Raw genomic sequence first — 13,484 nt, 5'->3', positions numbered from 1 at the left:
GGGGGTGGGGGTGGAGAACGGCTCAGGCAGGAGTCTTGAAAGGGGCCACAGAGAAGAGCGGCTGAAGTCTTCTGGAGTCCTAGCATTAATGTCTTAGGGATTTGAGAAGTACATTCCACACACACACACCCCAAAAAACAAAAGGAAATAAAACAAAACTTGAGAGCTGCTTTAGAAGAATGACAGGCCAGGGCTTAGGGAAAGGAGGGGTAAGAGGCAGCTGTTCAAAACAGCAATTCAGGGGACTGCAGATTGGGGTCCCAGAAGAATTGATGAAAAAGAGGTACCAATTCAGCTGCAGAACAGCTGTCCTGGAGACTGCAAACCCTTTGGCACATTTTAGAAAAATTCTGAAAGTTCTCCAATGTCAGGATCTATGGGTGAGAACTAATAAGATTAAATTTCATTAGGATTAATGTCAGAGTCAGTCTGTGGGGTCATTCATTCACTCAACAAACATTCACCAAATGATGCTTTGAAATCAGAAAGGCCAGGGTTGATATCTGAGGTCTGTTATCTACTAAATTGCTAAGAAAGTGCCCACTTTGTGACTCAATTTCCTTATCTGTAACTTGGGGATGACATTACCTACTTCCTAAGGGGTTGGGTTGGTTCTGGACTCTAGACTGGGCTTCAAGGACATAGAAATGAAAAAAAAGCAGGTCTCTGGGCTCAAGTAGCTGCAGTCTTGTGGGGGAGACAGACAAGAGAAGAGGCAATTTCCATACCCTGGGATTAGGGACACAATGGTGGAAACATTGGAGGCTGTAGAAGCAGAGAGGAGGGATTCCTTGGGTCAAAAAATCAACTGCTAATAAATTCATAGGTTATGCCTCAGAGTTATTCAGATCTCTTTTAGTTGTAGGTGACAAAAATTCAAAACTGACTTATTGGCTCATACAGTGGGTAAGTAGAGAGGTAAAGGCTTCAGGTTTGGCTGGATCCAGGTGCTCAATGAAGGTCCCAAGGACTTGTTCTCACTCTACTGCTTTCTTTTGTATTGGCTTCATTCTTAAGTAGGCTTGGGGTGGTAAGATGACCACCAGAGGCTCCATGCTAATTTCCTGCCAGTTTAACCAATCCAATGCAAAGAGATCTTTTTTTTTCCTCAATAATTTCTTTTTTTTTTTAAACATTCAAGTTTATTTTTTTTATAAATTTTTATTTATTTATGATAGTCACACAGAGAGAGGGAGAGAGAGGCAGAGACACAGGCAGAGGGAGAAGCAGGCTCCATGCACCGGGAGCCCGACGTGGGATTCGATCCCGGGTCTCCAGGATCGTGCCCTGGGCCAAAGGCAGGTGCCAAACCGCTGCGCCACCCAGGGATCCCTCCTCAATAATTTCAAACAAATTCTAAGGATTGAGTCTCATTCCATGTCTTGTGTCATGTGTCCATCTCTGAACCAATCACTGGGGCCGGGAGAATAAACTATGTTGAATGGCCCTGCCTGCCTCCCATGCTCGGCCTTAGAGCCAGGGTGGGGTGGCATTTGAGCAGGAACATTGGCTTTTTCTTGCCTCTGGATTCAAACTAAAACAGCTCTTCCTGGGTCTTGAGCCTATTAGCCTGCAGACTGGAAGTACATCATTTGCTGTCCTGGTTCTAAGGCCTTCAGACACGGATTAGAGCTAAACCATCACGTCTTCTGGGTCTGCAGCTTGCTGACTCACCCTGAGATCTTTGGACGGGTCAGCCTCCATGATCACGTGAGCCAACTCCTTATATTCTCTCTCTCTCTCTCTCTCTCTCTCTCTCACACACACACACACACACACACACACACACACCTATCTCCTATTGGTTCTATTTCTCTGGAGAATTTCCTAGAGACTATTACTATTGCTGTCAAGGTCTTACTGTGTGTAAGGAATTATGCTGGGTGATGGATAGGTTTTTTTTTTTTTTTTTTTTTTTTCATTTTATCTATATCACTGCCTTGGGAGTAAGGCATATTCTTCATTAGTCTTCTAAGACTAGGAACCTGAGGCTCACCAAGGTGAAATGATTTCCTGGGGTCCCCCAGCTGGCTAGTGGCAGCACTGCCATTTGTACCCCATGCCCCTTCCCGTCTCTCTGTACTCCACCTCTTTGACAGAGCACGAAGCCAAATTCTGGTTCTTTATGTGGGAAAAATGAACTAAATATATCCCTTGTGAGCCTTCATGAGGAAAAATACAGAAAATAATATGCTTTGGGTGTGAGAGAGAAATATAATGACACGAAGAAAGTAAAATAATTATAATAAAACAGCTTGGAGGGCACCTGGGTAGCTCAATTGGTTGAGCACCTGTCTTTGGCTCAGGTCATGATCCCGGGTCCTGGGATCGAGTCCAGGTCACCCTCTCTGCTCAGCGGGGAGCCTGCTTCTCCCTCTCCCTCTGCCTGTCGCTCCCCCTGCTTGTGCTCCCTCACGTTGGCTCTCCCTTTCTGTGTCAAATAAATAAAATCTTAAAAAAAAAAAAATCTTGGGAACTTCAGAGCAAAAACATAGAAAATCTAGAGGAAAGAACCAGAATTGACTCAAGAAGAGGTCAGAAAAGTTAAAAGACAACTAACCACAGGGAAAAGTGAAGTTGTTAAAAATTAACCAAAAGGTTTCGGCAGAAATCGATGCCCAGTTCCTCAAATCATTTATCGAAGCAAAGAAGAACCTTAAGGACCAGGTGTGTCATTCCCAGCACAATTAGGAAAACTCCAGATCATAGTCACTTATGAATAGAGATGCTGAGATTCTCAATAAAATGTCAGTGACATATTAAAGAATAATAGATCATGAGCCGATAATGTCTGTTTCAAGAGGCAGAAGTGGTTCATCATTACACGATCTGTAATTCATTACGTCATTACCTCAGTAAATTAAGTGAGGAAAACCAGGGCTTATATAAAAATGCTGGGATGGCAATCTGATAAAATTCCACAGCTGTTGCTAGAAAAAACTCCAAGTAAAACTGAGGGATAGAAAGAAACTACATGAATAGGATGAAAATAATTCCTACAAACTCACAGTAGCCACACTGTCATACCGTGAAACATGAATCAAGCTCAACAGAGTGACCAATAAGGCTGGATGGTTACTGTCCACACTGTTATTTCTAGCTAATGCGATTATACACAAAAATGAAAGAAGTTGTGTCAATATTCAAGGGAAGTGGTAAAATCATCTCTTTTCCAGCAGATGTAATTGCAAGCTTAGAAAACTCAAAAGAAGCTACTTAAAAAATATTCTTCACATGAGTATTTGTAAATGATTAATTGATAAATTACTCAAATATGTTCTAAAGATGAAGACTTTAGTAGTTTTTACTAGGAATCACGGGTTAGAAAATGAATGTAGAAAACCATTTTGTTCGTATCAGTGATCAAAATGATCAAATACAATGAGATTTAACAATAAAAGTATTAGACAGATGGAAATGACCGTAAGATTTAATTAAAGAAGAAACAAAAGCCTAACTGAATGGGCTGTGTGGACAGATATCCCATGTTCTTAAATGGGAAGATTTAATTTCACAGCACCAAGCCTTCCCAAATTAATCTTTAAATTGCGTAAAATTCCAATTCTTATCTCAACAAGGTTTTGCGGACTGTGTATGGAAAAATCTCTAAGGAATTTTTGAAAATGAGGACTTAGGGTGGGGATAGGACAGGCTGTCCTCCCAGTTGGGCAGAAGGGCTTGGACTGGATATTTCCATCTGGATCTGATGTTCCCTACCTTCCCGGATTCCCCTGGAAGCTGACCCCTCTCTCTGGTTGTGTCTGGGGCTCTGGCTCCGGGTTCTCTGACCTGTGGTGGGTTTGGGGCAGCAGGAGGGAGGCACTTGCAAGGGCAGGAGGGTAGGAAAAGATCAAAGTGAGCATATTTATTCCCTCCTTCCCTGCTGGGCTATGGTGGGCAGGCTGTGTCCTCCTACTCAAGACAGCACTCCCTTCTCCCTAGGACTCTTACCCTCCTGATTCCAGGGGCTTCCTCCCAGTGCTGTGCTTGCAAATGTTGAACAACAGGCTCTGGGGGCAGGAAGCTCTGATATTTAGCATTTGCCAGTTTCCTTGGTGTAAATATTCCCACCATGGCTGGTTTCAAGTTACCCGGATGGTGTCTCATGTAGCTGGAAAGAAATGCTAACAAGTGGCTCTTGCCTGCAAGTGTGAGCTAGCTTCTGCATTCCTCTATTTCCCCCTGGGGTCCCTCTCAGGTCCAGGGGCAGTAATAGCACCTCTGTCATAGTCCTCTACTGCTCTACCCCTTGGTGGCCTCCATAAACCCTGCCCATCCCTTGGCCAATAGTCTCTTTATCAAACTCCTCCGCGGAGTCATGCTTGACTGGGCCATTTGTTTCCCACTGGGACCCTGGCTGCTGCTATATCACTAGAAAGCTAGGGAAGGAAAAACATGAGAATAAATACATAGATTAGTAGGAAATTATAGAAACTCCAGAAATTAATCTAGGTGTATACAGGAAATTTATATACCTATTGATCAAAGTGTATATGGGAATACATATATTTATTTATAGAAATTGATATATTTCTTAATTTGTTTACTTAGTTTACATTTAAATTCAGGAGAAACAGGATGTTTTATTGAAAAACGGTACTGCCTTGGGGTGCCTGGGTGGCTCAGTCAGTTAAGCATCTGCCTTTGGCTCAGGTCGTGATCCCAGGGTCCTTGGATCGAGTCCATATCAGGCTCCCTGCTTCACTGGCAATCTGCTTCTCTCTCTCCTTCCGACCCTCCCCACTGCTCATGCTCTCACTGTGCTCTCTCTCTTTCAAATTAATAAGTAAAAAAATCTTAAAAAAAGGAAAAGAAAAATAGTATTGCCTTAACTGGCTGCCCATTTACAAGAAGGTAGGTTAGGGACACCTGGGTGGCTCAGTGGTTGAACATCTGCCTTGGGCTCAGGGCATGATCCTGGGGTCCTGGAATCGAGTCCGCCATTGGGCTCCTTGCAGGAAGCCTGCTTCTCCCTCTGCCTGTGTCTCTGCCTCTCTCTGTGTCTCTCATGAATAAAAAAAAAATAAAATCTTTAAAAAAATTTAACCAGTTGTATATCAACCTACAGAGGCATCCATAATGTATGTTGATCAATCAAATTTTACAAAGGGCAAGGATCTTACTGACATGACCATATGTTGGCATTTGTATCATTGCATTTGTATTCAATATGGAAGGATAGTTACCCAATTATTAAGCTTAAAGTGTGAGTTGACTTTCAGGGAGAAGGTGAGGTTTTCTTTCTTTCTTTCTTTTTTTTTTTTTTTAAGCTAATCTCTGTTGATTGATTTTATTTTTATTTTTATTTATTTTTATTTATTTATTTTTTATTTTTTGGCCAATAGCATATATTGCTTTGGTTGTCAGGAAAAATATGCAATCATGTGCACACAAACATGCTTACATACTTCTATGTTTAAAAATGTGAAAGCAGTGTTATGTAGACTTCACTGTATAGACACACTGTGTTACATTTAACCAGTTTCCTACCATTAGACATTTAGTTATTTTTCAGATTTTTCCCTATTATAAACAACTCTGCAGCAGGTTATCCTTATATGTGTATTTGCGTATGTGATCTGTCCATTCAGATTATCATTCATATTTTAGTATCTCCTTTATGCCGGGTCCTGGTTTAGGCGCTGGGGAGACCACCCTTACGGATTTGACATTAAGTTGTGGGTCACAGAAAACGAATCTGTGAGTAAACCCAGATACAGCACAATGTCTAGTAATGTCTAACAGAAAACAAAACAAGGTAAGAGGAAGAGAGGGATGTGAGGTATGGGGCGGGGGGTGGCTGCTTCCAGTAAGCTGGTCAGGGATGAACTTGATGATGTGGTGACATTTCACAGGGACCTGAAGGAAGAGCCCCTTGAGACCAGCATTCAAAAATATAAAGAAGAAAATAGAAACAATCTTACCAACCAAAGATACTTCTATTTAACATTTTGGGGGTTTTCTTTCAATTAGTTTCTATGCAGCTAGTTTTTAAAACATAATATTGGAATGATACATATAGTTCTTTTTTTCTCTTCCCTGGGCTTTATGCTATATGCATTTTCTCATATTTTTCTGATTATTTCCTTAGGATAAACTCTCAAGAGCAAAACTACTGATTCAAAGGCTATGCCCATTTAGCCTCTTGGTAATGATTATTTATATCATTTTACGTTCCCACCAGCAGTAAAGAAGCAGCCCCATTTCTCCACATTTTTGCCAGCACTGACTCCAGCTGTCTTAAATCTTTGCCAGTTTGATTGCTTTTTTTTTTTTTTAAAGGGAAACCCATCTCATGGTCGTTCTCTCTCTCCCTCTTTCTTTCTTTCTTTTTTTTTTTTATTAGTAGTAGAAGTCAATAACCCTTCCATTTTTCTAAAAAAAAGAAGAGATGAATTTAAGAATTCATTTATTTTAGGGATGCCTTTGTTGCTCAGTGGTTGAGCATCTGCCTTCAGCTCAGGTTGTGATCCTGGGGTCCTGGGATCAAGTCCCACATCAGGCTCCCTGCATGGAGCCTGCTTCTCTCTCTGCCTGTGTCTCTGCCTCTCTCTGTGTGTCTCTCATGAATAAATAAATAAAATCTTGAAAAAAAGAAAAAGTAATTCATTTATTTTTTCAGGCAACAAACATTCAGTGTCTTTTGTGACCGGGCTCTTGCAGATGAGGTGATGCAAGGCCACCAGAGAACCTAGAGTTTTGGTACCATTGTTTGGTTTTGTGGATGGAGAAATTGAAACACAGTGTTTGAAGTTCAGTGATTTGCCCAAATCTGCAGGTGACTTAGTTGAAAATCTAGGACCAGAACTTGGATCTCAAATGCTCTTTGTACAACAAAACACTGCCTCAAGAAAATACGAAACAAAGCACAGGGCAGACTTTTTGATTGGGAAGTATGATTTGAGTAGAGTGGGAAAGTGGTTTAGTCAAACCTGAGTAGCTATGGGGACTTGGCTTTGGGGTGCACAGAAAGTGCTGCCAATGTGACATTCTGCAGTTGGTCCCGAAGGTTGGGGAGAGAAGTAAACGTCAGGAAATTAGCTCTGTTGGCTGTCTTTGTCATTCTGAACCCCTCGCCCCTCCCCAAACCCATTTCAGAAATCCGGTCCCATTTTTCTTGCCTCTGACCCTGGTGGCTGAAATTTCTCTCAGTATCGTAAAACCCAGGGTTGTAAAAATCATATTGTAACTTTAAGAGCCACATCTGTTTTAATCATTTTTTTTCTGTTTTAAGAACACAACGGGATCTTAATGGCAGCAATAAAATGGAAAAGTTGAAGGAAATTATCACAGATTTGTAAAGCTATAAGGCAGGTTCCTGGGCTCATGTGAGCAGTCAAATTACAAAGAAACAACCCAATTGCTTTTATTGCAGGCAGATCTCTGGTTTAAGAATTTCTCAGTTTAATCTATTGATGAGGATTAGTATTTTATTCACTTCAGCACTCATAATAGCTGCGGTACGCATTACCTGATGGGCCAGACTGGTGAGAATCACGAATTTCTGAGATGCAGAGAAATCCAGAGAAACTGCATGAGGGGGAAAGTATTGGGGCTGCCAAATGGGGCAGACCTGGTTTTAATCCCAAATCTGCCCTGTTTAACTGTGCATGTGGCTTTGGGCAAACTCCTACCCTCTCTATACGTCGCCTTCCTCATCTGTATTTGGGGCTACGGAAGCAAGTTTTGCAGTGAAATGTACGAGGGAATCACCCGGTGTGATGCCAGGCAAACAGTAGGTGCTTAATGAATGGTGGTTGGCATCTGGTTTTCCTTCTGATGAGTAAGGTATTTGGAGCAGCCACTGTTGGCATCTACATCCTCTTGAATTGACCGCCTCTCATCAAAGGACCCAAAGAAGGCTCGCTGCAAACACCTGCAATTCGTCGCCTGCAATTTTTCTGGCCCCAGGAGCGTGCTTGGCCTGTGTTCAGGGCAAACCAGAGTGCTGATGAGTTAATGCCCGCCACACGACCCTCACCCAATGACAGACGGATGGGGTCTGGAGGATAAATAGCTCTGCTCCCTCTCCCTGCAGGAGGCACGTGTTCCCTGCTGCCTCACAGAGTGTCCTGTAGGATGAAGCTGCCCACGGTGGTGACCTGCTTGGTGACCTGCTTGGTGACATACTTTGTTGGCTTCCTTCTCTTCTCCAGCTTCTCTTGCCTCTTGGTCCGTTCAGGCAGCTATGACATGTGTGACCTGCCACGTGACTTATGAACAACAGAAATTTATTTCTCATGGTCCCAGAGGCTGAAAGTCTGAGGCCAGAGTGCAAGTGTGGTCAGGTTCTGGTGAGAACCATGTGCCACATTGCAAACTGCCAAGGTCTCATATCCTCACCTTGCAGAGAGAGAGGACACGAGAGAGGGCTTGGGGGTCCCTTTTAAAAGGGCGATAATCTCATTCATGATGGCTCCAGCCTGATGACCTACCTCCCGAAGTTTCCACCTCCAAATACCATCACATTGGGGATTAGGTTTCAACATACAAATTCTGGGAGGACACAAACATTCAGTTCTTCACGTTGTGTGTACAAGGACAGCGGCAATGAGGAGTAGAGGAGGGACAAGGAAGATGGGCCCTGGGCATCCTAGTAACTTCTAGAACTGCTGGGATCTACCTCTGTGCCTGGGAGCCGCTTTCTCTGGAAGCCTGGAAGGCCTTATCCCCTGCAGCTCTCAAACAGGGACTCTCAGATGTTAGTGGGTAAACAGCCTGGGCTCCCTCTCCCCTTGGGCAGAACAGCTGAATATACCTGCCCCACTCCCCCAGGGTTGTGGATGGGGAAGCTGTGGTCCCCCAGGCAGTCGCTGGCCTCATAGGACTCGCTGTGCAACCTCCTTCTCTTCCCTGTCTCATTCCCCATTTCCCTTTGGATCATCCCCTCTTAGGTCTCAAATAAAGGACATTCCCTCTGATACTTGTCTCGATGACTGCTGCTCCTGGGGAACCCATATGTCAAGGGTGTCCGATATTTGAGTGATGAGAAGTCAGTTGTGGCAAGAACTGGATAAAGAGTGGGGTAGAGGGACGCCTGGGTGGCTCAGCAGTTGAGTGTCTGCCTTTGGCTCAGGGTGTGATCCTGGAGTCCTGGGATCCAGTCCTGCACTGGGCTCCCCCAGGGAGCTTGCTTCTCCCTCTGCCTGTGTCTCTGCTTCTCTATGTGTGTCTCTCATGAATAAATAAATGAAATCTTAAAAAAAAAAAAAAAAAAAAAAAAAAACACCGAGAATCATCCCGATGTGGTAAACACTCTGTCCTTGTTACTTCTACCACTATGACTACTTGGGACATAAGATTGAGACGCTACCTATTGATCTCCAAGTAAATCAGGGCCCAAGCACTCCCAACTCTCTCCATCATGTGGTGTGATGACAACAGAGATGAAAGGGGCTTGGAAACTCTTTGTTTACTCTCCTGTCTGCTCCTCTGAGCTCCAGGGACCGTGACTAACTTGCCTTGGTTCCAGGGCTAGACGGGGGCCGCTCAGAGCACAGCTCAGTGTGTCCACCCAGAGAACAGGTAAGCAGAGGAGCAGACCTGCTCTTGTCAGGCCACACTGCGGGAAAGGGAGCACTAATGAGGTTACTTCAGCAAGGTCTGACATCTAGGCCATTCAAGAGGTGCTTTCATTGCCTCAAGGCGGCTCCAGGGTTTTAGAGTGTGTCTACCCCAGAGTTAAAAGCTTTTCTTAAGAATGAAGTTCCCGGCAGGGGCTTTGCACATCTGAGATAAGGCCTCCCGCAGAGCCTGGGTAACCTGAGCCTGCCTAGACTTTGGCAGAGCCATCTGGGTATTGCTCACAAGCGAGTGAGGACGGAAGGCCTGCCCAGGTAGCCCCACCAGCTCCTGGCCCCTCTCAGCCAAGAACCAAGTATGGAGATAATGACGCTCCAGTGAAAGCCCCTTAATCCCAAAAGATGCTTAAAAAGCCAAGTCTACTGTCAGTGGGGGTGTCAATTGTTGTAATTCTCTGGAAAGGCCAAATGACAAAAGCCAGTGCCTTAGAAAGCCATACTGGAGCCTGTGGCCTAAAGGCAAAAGTGTGCATCCCTGATATATGCTTTATGTAACTTTTTTCATGGGTGATTTCTTTCCAGAAGTAGATTTTAAGAGTATTAGTGATGAGTTTGCTTCCATTAAAGTCAGGAAAGTAAAACTGATAGAAATTCCATTTGGGGAATAAATAAAATATTTAAACATAAAAGAACGCCATGAGTTTGATGTACCTAGTTTTCAACTTTTCAATATATTTTTTCAACTATTTTAATGTTCCAGAAAAAAAATTGCCATTGAAGAATACATAAAATGCTTCGTATAGAGGCACACATTTCTTTTGGCCACAGGCTCCGGTACAGTTCAGTATGGTGCTACTGGATCCCGACAATAAAACTGTGATCTTTTGTTCATCGTGGACTATTTTTAACACTATTTTTTTAAAAATATTGCATTAAAATATGATTTCTCCTGATTACTGAGGCTTTTGAGTGTCTTAACTTTGTGCCTGAGTCCTTCGGTCCTCACCCTAGGTTGGGCAGGCTTGTCCCAGCCCTGGGAGAGCCAAATCACATGGAGCCTTACTTAGCCCACAACACCACCTCTAGGACCTGACTCTACAAAAAATCCCACAGCAGGGCACAGAGATGTGCATTCAGTGATGATCACTGTAGCACTGGGAAGCAAGTCCCAAAGCCCTTCAGAGAGGACTGCTTAAGTATGCAATGGTCCATCGGAGGATGGTGTATTTACAGCTGTAAAAAGGAATATGATTGCTTTGACTTTTTTGGCATAGGAAGGCATCTAAGAAATATAAAGAGAAAAAGTTCCAAAATGCTCTCTACCGCAAGTCTATTTCTATTTGCACTATTCAAAGTGTTTTGTGTGCATTAGCTCAGTGAACCTCACAACCTTCCTCCAAGGTTATAGATAGGAAACTAGGACCCAGAGAAGTTAAGTCATTTTCCCCAAGACACAGAGCACCGTAACAATTGAGGTGTTTTTTTTGTTTGTTTGTTTGTTTTTTTGAGTGCAGGCAGTCTGGCCCCCCAGAGTCCAAGGTTTTAAGCACTGAGTTAAACTGCCTCTCATTTGATTGTGGAGTTTATGTTTATTATGTCCATATAATGGAGGAAGAATCATGGGGCAAGACACAAAACCGTCACTAACGGTTATCTCAGGTGGAGGCGAAAGATCGGCCACTTTCACTGTAAACATAATTTGATAAAGTGTGAATTCTTAATCAGGAGTATATGCTATTTTTATTATAAGAAGTAAAATAGAACTATTTTATTAAGTGCTTGCTGTATACTAGTTCTTGTGCAGGGCATTTTCAAGGCACCATCTCCTTTAGCTCTTGCAGTAGCAGAATTAGTGATACCATTAACTCTGCATTAACCAGAGAGTGACACCACTCTATAGAGGAGAGAACCGAGGTTGGAAAAGATGAGGTGCCCTGACCAAGCTTGCAGAGCTCCAAAGCGGGACCAATTTCCCCCTTGGGTCCCCAGAGTAGGATTGTGCTGCACCTACTACTTTGGGCCTTGCCTTTCCTATCATATTTTTTTCCATAGCTGCCTGTGCGATTTCCTACTCCATCCCCTATTGCTGGGCATTTAGGTTACTGAAAGGGACTGCACTCTTTTTGCAGCAGGGGGAGGGGTGGGGCTCTGGGGAGGCCACCTGTCCAGGGGGCTGGGCTGCGCAGCCAGGTGGAGGGACGAGGGCGTGGCTTGCTCCCCCCACCCCCACCCCCACCGACGCCCTGTTCTCCGTGGCCCCTTCTCCAAATTCCAGGCTCGGAAAAGAAGCCCCACGCGGAGGGGCCGCGCTCTCCTGCCAGCAGCTCCCCGAGGGCCCGGCGCCTGCTGCCGCGGGCGGCCCCATCTGCCGGCGCAGGTGTGCCCGGCCCCGCCCAGCCCGGGCCGCGAGCCCTCGGCCCCGTGGCCCCCGTGGCCCCCGCGAGCCCGGCGGCAGCTGCGCGGGCTGCCATCTGCGAGCTCCGGGCGCCGGGCAGGGCTGCGGGCGGCGCGGGGAGGGGCCCATTCAAGCGCTGCCAGGGCCTAATTGATGAGAAATGGCCCCGAGCAGGTGCGAACCTGTCTCGGGAGGCGGCGGGGCGGAGGGCAGGGGCCCCGGGAGGGGGAGGCTGCTTCGAGGGCGCGCAGCTGTCGAGGGGTCGTTACCGAGACTTCCCCCCACCCAGGGCAGGGGGAGGACGGGGGTGGGGGCGGAGAGGGAGAGCGCAGGAGAAAGTGGGTGTTCCGGGGGCCGGCGAGAACCCCTTAACCCCTTTGTGGCACCCGGAGCCTCGGGAACGTAGGGCCCCAGGAGCATCTCAGCTCGGGTGACCTCACTCGTTGGCGGAGCCAAGCCAGGTGGGATCAGCCTCGCGCCAAGGACGACCAGCAGGTGGTATAGCTCCACCGGGGACTCCCAGTTCTCAGTTTGGGGTTGTCCCCAAGACACACTCGGTGGTGCTGAGTGAGCCCTCCACTTCCATTTATTGCTGTTTCAGGTATGTCTGTGAAATGCTGTAGCTGGGTTTTGAAATTCTGTCCCATTGTCCATGTTTATATTGACTGCATCAATCCTTTAGCGCTCTGCTTCCTCTAAAAGACCAATCAAGGTGCAAATTGTGTTTTTCCGGGGCGCCTGGGGGGCTCAGAGGTTGAGGGTCTGCCTTTGGCTCAGGTTGTGATTCTGGAGACCCGGGAATCGAGTCCCACACCGGGCTCCCTGCAGGGAGCCTGCTTCTCCTTCTGCGGATGCCTCTGCCTGCCCCCCCCCCCCCCACCTCTCTGTATCTCTCATGAATAAATAAATAAAATCTTTAAAAAAGAAAAAAAATGTGTCTTTCCTAGGATGTTTACAGGACTGATGTGTATAATTATGGTTCCCTGGGGCCCTGCAGATGGAGGTAGACCTGCAATGTGGCAATGGGTCCCATTGGGTAGTGAGCCTCCTCTTCATATCAGCTGCTCCCTCCTTGGTCCTTGGGATTGAGAGGAGAGCTCATTTATACTTAATTTCCAAAGGCTCAATATGAGGCCCTTCTCAGCAGTGCAAATCCAGGATCAGGGGTCCTCCTGGTTCCATCTCCACCTCTCAAAACACCACTTTACTCGGCTGCCCCAGAGGCCAGTGGAATGGAATCTGTATTCTCAGCATCAGACCCTTTGCCAGGTTCTCACCTGCCATAGCCAGAGTGATCTTTTCAAAATGAGAAACTGAGCTCATCTCCTGCTGCTAAAAACCCTTCTCAATAATTCCCTATTCCACAAGAATAAAATTTTGATCCCGACCTTGCCTGAGGGTCTTAGTGGCCTTGCTCCAGGATGACTCTCTACCTTCTTGTCCTACTCCGTTTCCCTGGTATGTGCCGATCCTGCCACATTCAGGCAGCATTGCACAATAAGGTGCCTACTCTGGGCCAGGCACTGCTCTGGGCCCATGGGAAGTAATAGTAAATGAAACAGACAAAA

Source organism: Canis lupus, chromosome 24, assembly GCF_011100685.1.
Source record: "Canis lupus familiaris isolate Mischka breed German Shepherd chromosome 24, alternate assembly UU_Cfam_GSD_1.0, whole genome shotgun sequence".
Taxonomy (NCBI): domain Eukaryota; kingdom Metazoa; phylum Chordata; class Mammalia; order Carnivora; family Canidae; genus Canis; species Canis lupus.
This window is presented reverse-complemented; position numbering follows the sequence as displayed.